This window comes from Grammomys surdaster, unplaced genomic scaffold (genome assembly GCF_004785775.1).
Source record: "Grammomys surdaster isolate TR1022 unplaced genomic scaffold, NIH_TR_1.0 238, whole genome shotgun sequence".
In the NCBI taxonomy this organism is placed as follows: Eukaryota; Metazoa; Chordata; class Mammalia; order Rodentia; family Muridae; genus Grammomys; species Grammomys surdaster.
Window position 1 is genome coordinate 1,582,503 of NW_021604683.1, and position 11,496 is coordinate 1,593,998.

The following is an 11,496-nucleotide window of genomic DNA, read 5'->3' on the forward strand; positions in this document are numbered from 1 at the left end:
GGGCCCTTTGCTCAGTTTAACACTCCCTCCGAAGTTCTGAGAATGTGGACCTGAGCCCCCAAACAGCTCTTTGGAAGGTACAAGCTAAGAAGAGCTCAATCGAGTCTCCCGTTTTCAAAATGCTTTCCAAGGCATGGGCATGCTGGGATAAATGTTCAGAAGTATAAACTGAAAGTCTAAGCTTGATTTCCCATGGCTTGGGTCTCTCTGCACACTTCTATGGCTATGCAGGTATAGGACTGAATCTATCACTGGCTGCTGGTGTGTAACAAACTATCCCAGCTCTTCATGGCTTAAGATAGAAAACCTACCATTACATAAGGTGTAAATGCTAGGAATTACGGGGTCCTGGGGAAACTGAGGCCGGAAGCCACAGGTGCTTTGTGATTTTCTTGGTGACAGTGAGGAAGCTACTTCCTTCTTTCAAGAAAATTGTTGAACCACAAACGTTCTAAGTAGAGAAGATGGACGGCTCATCCCCAGTCTATCCCCCCTCCTCCTTTCACAGTGGTTCATGCTGCCATGGAGAGATGCTAATTTTTTGTTTTTATTGCTTCCCTGATCTTGTACAAAATAAGACTGTCTCACCTGTCACCAGCACAGAGTTGACTGCTATTTGCTAAAGGTATCCCTCAGTGAAAGAAAACTTTGAAGGAAACAATTCCAGGAAACATTGTTTCCTCTGCCCAGAGGGAGGTCGCTGAGTCAACCCTCTGCCTTAGTCAGGTATCAGAACTACCCAGCCCTGTTCCTTTCAGGACTGCTTTCCTGAACTCCAAAGCTTCTGCACGTGCCCTGCTTGTCCTAATGGGCCACAGGGACCTGATTCTCATCTCAGTTCTCACTCCTTGTTCCTCTCAGTGGCCAAGGTGGCTGCTGGTTCCTTCTGCAGGTTACCTTGCCCATAGCTTTTGTGCAAGGTTCTCCACCAACAGCAAGAGTGTCCCACAAGGGAGCCTAGGTAATGTTTAGAAGCAATGTCAGCCAGGCCGGGACACAACTGCAGAGCACTCTATAATGTTTAGGGCTGCCTCCCTCTGTCACCACCAGACAGTGACTCTTTAAGGACACACTGTTGCAAATCTAGGAAAACTGTTTCCAATATGCCTTTCCCAGGAAAGCTAAGCATCTCCCGTCCTGTGCTGAGAGGAAACAATGTTACCTCCACTCACATACGTGAAGTGTCTAGACTCACAGCTCAGCACACGGCTCAGTCGATAACCTCTGAAAACAGAAACAGACGATAGAATTATCTAAGGTGCACAGGTGTTTTGGGTATATGTATGTATTCACTTGAGTACGTAAACAAGTGTGTTGTGCGTGTGCATGTGCGTGTGCGTGTGCGTGTGTGTGCGTGTGTGCGTGTGTGTCTGTGTACGTGTAGAGGGCAGAGCTCACCATCCAGGGTCTCCTACATCAATCGCTCTCTGATTTTATCTACTTATTTATTCATTCATTTTGCATCTTGATCGCTGCCCTCCTTCCCTGGTTCCCTCCAACACACAGACCCCCTCCCTTCCCTTCTGAGAGAGAGCGTCTCTCACTGAGACTGGAGCTCACTTATTTGGCTAGATAGCTAGGATGGCTGGCCATTGAGTTTCAGGGATCTGTCTGCCTCAGTGTCTCCAGTGCTGAGATTACAGACATATGAAACCACACCCAGGTCTTTATATGGGTGTTAGGGTTTAAACCCAAGTCCTCATGCCAGGCACTTCATCTCCTCAGCCAGTCTGGAAACTTCCAAGGGAGCAGGTACAGTCGCTCAGGTGTGGTATTATGGGATGTTATTAACAGGGTGATCAGCAGCTATACAGAAGGAAAGCAGAGCTGGAAGCATGAGCCAATGGAGCCCTGAACATCTCTAAGAGTGTTTTGGAAAGTATCTCACCAAAGTCATACAGAGTGATAGTTTACAGATCCCAGAGTGTGAGGCAGGCCCAGGGCCAGTGTGGTTCCATGGGCTTGGAGAACTTGTATCATTTGTCACTGAATTACATCTCTAGTCTAGCTTACTAACAGCAAAGGGGAGGGGCTGCTACTCCACCTGCCCTCCACACACAGTCCTGTGGGAGCAAAGCCAGGGCACAGAGGCACCAACACCGGTATCTGTTTAGCACTAACCTCAGTTAAGCTGTAATCTTTTCAGATAGCTTTGTTCAGGGAGAGGAATCAGATGCCAGGATGTGCTGTCTGTCGGCCATTTCAGAGCCCTTTGAAGCTTCCCAGGGTGGAGAAAGGAGGAGAGCCAGTGCAGGGAGGTGCTAGAGTCTGAACACAAGTCCTCCTCAGTTCCCCTGCAAAGCCTTAGCTCAGAGCTAATCCAGAATGTGGTTCAGAATTAATCAAGCAAATGCCAGGGCCTCACCCACTGGCCAATACCAGCTGGAATATGCCAGGCCAGGGTTATTGAAGCCCTATGACACCACAGTGGCTGAGACTAGAGCTGCATATTCACACTGCTGCTGAAGCAGCTAGCTGGCACTTTAGTCTCAGAACACTCCCAAGCACGCAGACACTCACTCTGTTCTCACTCCCTTGGTATAGGGTCATCCTCTCAAGATGGCTACCCAACCCCACCACCAGTTCAATGTCTGTGTCACAGAAATTTCAACTGTATGCTTTGTGCTTGCTTTCATGACAACAGGGAAAGCCCTTCTTTAATCTGCACGGATTGCTTCTAGAAGAGTCCCTGGTAGGGAGGGGGAGGGGGAGGGGAGGTCTTGCTTCCCATCTTTCAGCTCCTTCCATGTTGGAACAGCTGTGCAAACCCCAGGGATCTTTTGTGTGTTGCCCTCTTGGACTTGTTTAATATATTTTTGTTTGATCTCTAATGCCTTGTATTAGTTAATGAACCATATTCACCACTATTCGAGCCATTTGATGTTACAGAAAGAGACACAATTATTTGAATTTTTAATAGAACTGAAATGCAGAAATGCATATTTTACTGGAAACAGCCATACTCACCTTTAATCCCAGCACTCAGAAGGCAGAGGCAGGTGGACTGACCTCTGTGAGGTTCAGGTCAGCCTGGTCTACATAGTGGGATCCAGGCTAGCCAAGGCTACATGATAAGACCCTGTCTAGACAGACAGACAGACAGACAAACAGACAGATAAAAACTTAAAAAGAAAAAATGAAATGGGCATTTTTTTTGCAAACTTTTGTGGTTCTCTCTACAAAATTTATGGGAACACATGTCTTATCAGCCAATCATGATTTTCTAGCACACTACCCAGTTTCTTCAGCTCCCCGCCTGCCCCCTTTTCCCACTTTTTGCAATGCTGACAGATGCAGTGCACCATCCACCTACTTGGCTAGGGTGTTCATTTCTTATACACGTGGACTGGGGGTTTCCTATGCCTATTCTGGAAAAGGAGGGCACAGCAGAAAACAGGTCTGGTGTCATGCTCTCTCTCCACGCTGAAGTCAAACACACTCACAGAAGCCACACAGCCTGACAGCAGAGTAAAGAAAAACGTGGACTTGTGGGTGACATACTGAACCATGAGGGACTTCCTGGGAGGTGAGGCCCAAGCTGAGACTTAAAAACCCAGGCCAAAAGATATTGGGATGGCATGAAGGCCACCACTGTCCCTGAGCCTACAGAGTTAGCCTGGAAAGATGGGGACTAACAGGATAATCTACAGACAACTTGAGCCCAGAGTGCTACAGTCCAGAAGTCAGAATTTTATACAGGACAAGCTGGAAGGTGAAATGTGGAAAAAGCCCTTCCCACACGGTCCCAACCCTCATCCTCTGCCAAGAGTCAGCTTCATTTCTCAGAACCCGCACCCCACCCACCGGGTACCTTGAATACGTATAATTGACTCTCACCAAATCCTGAATAAATAAATAAGTAAATGAATGACTGAGTACATGAATGAATGAATGAGTTTGTGAGTGGGTGAGTGAATTAATGACTGAGAGTAAATGAAAGGGTGAGTTAATGGGTGGCTGAGTGATTTGGGCTCTGCCCACTTTCTCAAGGAGTGTCTTGATGACCCAGGCAGGGAGTGTGTATTTGTGAGACTCACTGGATTTGCACACCAACTCCCCCTGAGCAGGACCCATATCTTATTAACATACTGATTCCTGCAGCCTCTGTGCCCTTTAGCCAGCGTCTTGTGCACGTAAAGACTCTGTGTACTCTGACAGAATGAAGGAAGCCACACTCTGTCCAGCTTCCACACTGATGCTTCTACCACTCTCAGCCCCTCATGTTTGAGAGAGGAGAGTCATGCTGCCCTTCAACCCATTTGTCCACCCATCCCTCTGATACAGACTCCATGGAAGGAGCCATTAGGCGTAAGCTCTGATTAATGACTATCGTAGCACACAGCAGCAGCCTACCCCCGCTATTTCCAGTTCCCTGCCAAAACACGACAATTTGCTGGAAGCCAATTTGTTTTAAATAACCAAACTACAAGTTGCAATTAATGAAAAGGCCATTTGAGTGGGTGTACACACATATCCACATATGCAGAGGCAAGCTGCACCCATGATTGTGTGTACACACTGGAATTTTATAAACCTCGTTTCAGACCTATGAGGGAAGCTGTTCGATTAAGCACACACTTTAGCAATCACAGGGGATCTGACAGAAAGCTCCCAGAGACAGGCAAATCCCAGCTATATTACTCTGCTCCTCAGAGAAGTGGGGTAGGGCTGGTCCAGCACCCACCTGCTGGCTCCTACTGGTGGAAAACTGGAGGCTGCTTGGGCTTCAGGCCATGCTGAGGTGGGTGGATGCCATCCAATTTGGACAGTTGGAGCTCAGGCACAAACTGATACTGCTCCCCTTCCCAAGCCCAGTGGGCAACCTTAGTCTTACAAACCTGTGTTTCTCTTCTGAAAGCCAAGTATGGGTTACATGGTGATGGGAGGGGTCAGAGTTAAGCAAGTCAGGGTCCTGGGTTGGAAATCATGTCAGGTCTGTGGGCACCATCTTCCATCCCAAGACCTCTCTGTCTCTCTGTCTCTCTGTCTCTCTGTCTCTCTGTCTCTCTGTCTCTCTCTCTCTCTCTCTCTCTCTGTGTGTGTGTGTGTGTGTGTGTGTGTCTGTCTCTCTGTCTCTGTCTCTCTGTTTCACACACACACACACAGACACAAACACATACAGACAGATAGGCAGACAGACAGACAGACAGACAGAGGCAGAGATAAAGAAAGACACACAGAAGAAACAGAGACAGAGAGAGTCAAACACACCCCTGCCCTAGCACGCACAGCAGTTGTCAGAAGCAAACCTGAGTTTGGAGGGACTTGGTGTTGACAGTATAGTGAGTCTTGCAAAGCCTTCTTTATAAAGGAAAATTAGGTCTGGAAATGAGAACTCTCATTTGGAAGCAGAAAGTAGGTCAGGCTCAGCGATCACAGTCCTGAGAGTCCAGCTCTGTCTTCTAAGACCTCCTTGGCCTTTTCATTATGGATGTGATTCTCAACTGCAGCTGGCTTTCCCTCTCAGGTAGAACATTCTGTGATGTCCAGCTTGGCGTGACATGAGTCCAGGCAGGTAACAGACCTGGACACTTCAGCTCATTAGTGTCCCTATAGATACTGGTCCTCTATCCTTCCCTGTCTGAAAGAAGATTCCTGTGGAAGCGATTTTCCTCATCGAATACAGTACAGCTCCCTGCAGGAAGCCTTTCTCCCTCCTCCTGTCTCTCCTCCTGTCCTACCCTACCTCCTCTCCCTCCTCCTGTTTAGTCTCCTGTTCCTAACCCTGTCTCTCCTCCTGTCCCTCCTCCTGTCCCCCCTCCTGTCCCTCCTCCTGTCCCTCTTCCTGATTCTCCTCCTGTCCTTCCTTCTGACCCTCCTTCTCTCCCTCCTCCTGTCTCTCCTCCTCTCTCCTGTCTTACTCTTGTCCTGTCCCTCCTCCTGTTCCTCCTCCTCTTTTCTCCTCTCTCCTTCTCTCCCTCCTCTTCTCCCTCTTTTTCCTCTCCCCCAACTCCCAATGTGAGCAACCTCCTGCTGTGAATTCAAGGTGACCAGTGAGAAAGAAATACAAGAAGCACAAGCCAGTTTACGTGACTCAGGGTGTTCTGCCCACAATGCTAGGAATGTAACAGATTCTACAGGAACATGATCTGGGTCTCTCCGTGACACATCACCAGGAGCTGAAGGGGACAAGGAAGATGGAGACACACGAACACTGCATCCAAAGGCAGAATAGACAACCCTGAATCTTGATTCAAGCAAATTAAATATAGATGTGTCTCGGAAAGCGTCTGGAATCTTGACCGTTTGATAAATATTTGATGCTGTAGGGAAGTGTAGTAGTTACTTTTCTGCTTTTGTGATAAAATAGTAAGACCGAAAAAAAAAGAAAGAAAAAGAAAAGAAATCAATGTAAGATAGAGAGGTTTTATTTTAGTTTATGGTCGCAGAGGGATAGAGTCCACAGGGCAGGGAAATCACGGCAACAGACAGGACAGCATGGTGCCAGGGGCAAGAAGCTTTCATCCACAGAAAGAAGAGAGAGAGAGAGAGAGAGAGAGAGAGAGAGAGAGAGAGAGAGAGATGGGATCAAGCTATAAAACCTCAAAGCCCATCTCGCTTCTTCCTTCTGAAAGACTCTATGTCTTTCAAGATTCCATAACCTCCCACAGAAATTTCTCATTTAAACTTGACATTTTAAAGCCACTGGCCCATAGTCTCATGGCATAATGCAAAATATAGTTACATCAGTTTCCAAAGGCTCTGTCTGGTCTTTGAGCCTCACTCTGTCCAAAGTTGTCCAAAGTCTCTCCTGAGGCTCAATGCAACTCCCTAGCTACAATCCCCTGTAAAGTCAAAAGGCAAATTATATGCTTCCGGTATATAATGACACAGAACATATCTTATCACCTTAAAATAGAGGAATGAGCATGTTTTCATAGAAATAACCTAACGAGGACTTTGGTGGGACACTGAAGGGTGTGGGATTTACATACCTGGGGTTTACCAGGGTGGAGGGAGAAATGAAGGGGAATATGGAATTGTCTCTTTTCTTTGTCTGAAAAAATCCATAGCAAAACTGAAAATATCAAGAAGGGGTACAGTCCTTATGGCTTCCAGACAGGGCCTGAGACGGGGCTCACTGAGCAAGCAGGTAGGAATAGAGAACAGGACTGGGGGACAGGAGGACATGGACATGTGACCAGGGCTGGTGCTTCCAGGGTCCTTCTTGGAATATCTTGACCGCATCTCATAAGCGCTTGTTCGGGAGTCAAAAAGAAGACCAGACAAGGGTAGGCAAGGGTAGGCTAATGGATGGTGACTTCCCAGAACATCAGATAACAGCTGGTGAGTATGGAACTTTGCTTGGGTACCTCACACAATCAGGAAGCCTTTACATGCTAGTAAAAGGCAAAGGCCAGGCCCCAAGTAAGAGTGGGACCAAGGTGTGGACACTTACCAGGAGCTGCTCCTACTTGAGCAGAACTAATCACTGTAGCAGGGACCAGATGAGACATACATGATGCACGGTGACAGAAGCACAGAGGGGCAGAGACCTTCCTAATGTGGAGAAGGTGAGGACAGGGATATAGGCTTAGAGAAGAAGAAGGAAGCATGTTCTAACCTAGAGATGGAGCACGAAGCAGGAAGCGGGGAGCAGGGGTGTCTGGGAGGGGTCACGAACTTCTAGAATGTACTTGTGTTGGGCATTCTTCAACATGGATCCTCTCCTGGAGGATCAAAGCATGACCAGTGAGGCCCAGATAATGACAGGCTTCGTGAGCCAGAAGGAATCCTGGGTGCTGAGACCAGGGGAGAGGGCTCACATGCTGGCCATGACAGTTGGTGTCTTTGAAAAGCATCAGTTGCTAATACAAGCTAACAGCCCAAGGATGCTGTGTGAAGCTGGTAGGCTTCTCGGATAAGGGTGTGTCTGGCACTCTTGGTATTCTGTGTTGATATTTGAGTGTGTGAGACTTGTAAGGAAAGTGCAGAGAGAGAGGGTCTGAGGCATCCTCCGATTTTGTCCCTGGAAATCCCCACTCTGCTGAAATTGTCAACACTAAATGGATTTATTAGGCTGAAAACAAATGTACGCTTCCATTAACAACACCCACAGTGCTGTCTGTGCTTCTATGATCACCTAAGAGCAATCTTACCCTTCCTTTCTCAAAATGTTTTACATTATAATATTATTGATAGATGTTGATATTATTTATCTTCCCAGTGTACCACATCAGAGTGTAAATAAATCTCCCATTCTTATAGGTACCTATTTTATCTATTTTCCGAGAACCAGTTCTCTTCTCTCTCTCTTTTTTTCTTTTTCTTGATTCAAAGGGTACCTTGTGAATGTTCCTGTGCCTGTTTGTATGATAATGTCTCCAAATAATATCCAAGAGATTGAACTGTGTACATATTTCAGGGTGATGTTGGAAAGTTGCACTATAGTGGTTTCAGATGTATGGGTTTCCTGGTGCCTGACATCTTCCAGAAGCATGGTGCGCTAAGTCATGTTCCAGATGCAATATGCTCATCCCCTATAACCGGATGCTGGCCTGTGTATGTGTCTGTGTGTCTGTGTCTGTGTGTCTGTGTATGTATACTATAAACCTGTGTGTCTCTGTGTGTGTGGTGTATTGTGTGCATCTGTGTCTGTGTGGTGTGTGTGGGTGTGTGTGTCTGTGTGTGGTGTGTGTCTGTGTATGTGTGTGTTCATCTGTGTAGAGGCCAGAAGTTGAAATCAGGTGTCTTCCTCAATCATTTCTCCATATTATTTCAGACAGGGGTTTGTTTGCTGAACCTAGAGAGCACACCTATTGCTTAGACTGGACGACCAGTGAATTCTGAGTACCCTTGTGTTTCTGCCTCCCAGTACCAAGCTGCACCCAGCTTTTTAACAGAGGCTGTGGATCCAAACCCAGGTCCCCATGCTTATAAAACAGACACTTTACTAACTGAGCTACCTCCCCAGATTCTCTGGGGACTCTGAAAGGAACTTAGTGTGTTGATCAGACCTTATATCCAGGTGAGTGTGAGGAGATTGGGTAATAGAAGGTCAGGAGAGCTTTGGAGACCTTGGGCTACTTGTGCTAAGGATGAAGACTTTGCCTGGTGCCAGGCAACGTAAGGAATGTTGTTCTAGCGGCCAGAAAGGTAGAACAAGTAATCTCCCTTGAAAACTCTAGAAAGAGACAGCTCTGAGGCACCATGACTTTACCTCAGGAGGCTGGTGGCCACCTTCTGAGTCCCAGGACTGCAAATAGATAATGTTGCACCATTTCAAGGCTGGGCTGATAGATGTTTGTGGCTACGACTGGGGGTTTTCCCTCCTGTGGCTAGCATGGCAGGAAAGGCCGGGCTAATGTTTTCATATGTGTATTTCTTCATTCCTCTGCAAGTCGAGCATGTTCGATGCTCTTCTCTTTGAATTTCTTGTTGAAATATTTCTAGATGTTTCCTTCCCCACTGTTGTCTAGAGCATCATTTTTATATTTCTGACATTCTGGATATCAAATTTTGCTTCTGGGGCCACTAGAAACCCTCACCCTTGATCTGGGAAGCTGGCTTTGACCATTCATTTTACCATTCGTTCTACATTTTACCAGGTTCAAATTTTATTAATTTATTTTCTTGACAAGTTCTTTACTATCACACAGGAATAAAGATATTATCTTAGAGTTTTCCCTTCAAGCAATCTCTGCTCACATCCAGGCCACTAGTCCATCTGGAATGTATTTTTGCATATGCGTTATGGAAAGACCTAAAATTATCTATTTCCACATGTCTTGCCAATTGTTAAGCAGCCTTCCCCTCCCACCGGGTGAAATGCTACTTTATCAAAATACAAAGCTCCCACAGCTATCACGAATTCCACGGAGATTAACTCCATGCCGTGTTTTCTCACAACTGTCAGATCCGTCTTCAGCCCTTTACACTGTCAGAGGAGGCTTTGAGGCAGCTGTCAAGTCCTCTAACTTCTAAAGTTTTGTTTTTGGATGGGCATTAAATCAACACATTCGTCTGCAGCGGACATCCATCTTCTTAGTGTGGTTTCATGATTTCTCTTCCTTCCTAGCTGGCTTTTCCTCGTGCTCGTGTTCTACCCTGTAAGCCTGTGCAGCTCTCAGAACTCTGTGCTTAGAACAACTCTCCTTCCGTGGGGAAGTGGAGAATCAGAGAACTACTGGAGCTGAGCCGTGAGGCCCTGGCTTGCTTCCAACTGATCTGCGAGCAACACAGTGAGTCTAGAACTGGGTCTGGAGATCCGTGTTTCTAACAAACGATGGTCCTGACTGAGGCTACTCTTGAGAAGAGCTTCCTTGAGATTTTGTGGAGTTGCTTTTCCAAATATTTTTCTCATGCTGATACATTTCAGCCATATATGTTCATTGCCCGATCCTTCTGACACCAGAATCTCAAAGTCAGTTAACAACACAATTACTTTAACCTGCTCTAAATCTTCCCAGACTCCAAAGAAAACACCTCCTACCCGCCATCCTACGACAGCACAGTCCTTCTGCCTTCTTTCCATTTCAGAGAGTAAAATCTCCTTCCACTGGTGCTGGCCCCAACCTGAAGTCAACCCATCCTTTCTTTGACTTTGCACAGCTGGACAAACTGTCTCCAGAGTTGGGTTCCTGCCACCACCTACACCGTGACCTCCTACACTGTGACCTCCTACACTGTGACCTCCTACACCATGACATCCTACACTGTGACCTCCTACACTGTGACCACCTACACTGTGACCACCTACACTGTGACCTCCTACACCATGACCTCCTACACTGTGACCTCCTACACTGTGACCACCTACACTGTGACCTCCTACACCATGACCTCCTACACTGTGACCACCTACACTGTGACCTCCTACACTGTGACCTACTACACTGTGACCACCTACACTGTGACCTCCTACACCATGACCTCCTACACTGTGACATCCTACACCATGACCTACTACACCATGACATCCTACACTGTGACCTCCTACACTGTGACCACCTACACTGTGACCTCCTACACCATGACATCCTACACCATGACATCCTACACTGTGACCTCCTACACTGTGACCTCCTACACTGTGACCTCCTACACCATGACATCCTACACTGTGACCACCTACACTGTGACCACCTACACTGTGACCTCCTACTCCATGACATCCTACACTGTGACCTCCTACACTGTGACCACCTACACTGTGACATCCTACACTGTGACCACCTATACTGTGACCTCCTACACTGTGACCACCTACACTGTGACCTCCTACACCATGACCTCCTACACTGTGACATCCTACACTGTGACCACCTACACTGTGACCTCCTACACCATGACCTACTACACTGTGACCACCTACACTGTGACCTCCTACACTGTGACCACCTACACTGTGACCACCTACACTGTGACCACCTATACTGTGACCACCTACACTGTGACCTCCTACACTGTGACCACCTACACTGTGACCACCTACACTGTGACCACCTATACTGTGACCACCTACACTGTGACCTCCTACACTGTGACCTCCTACAC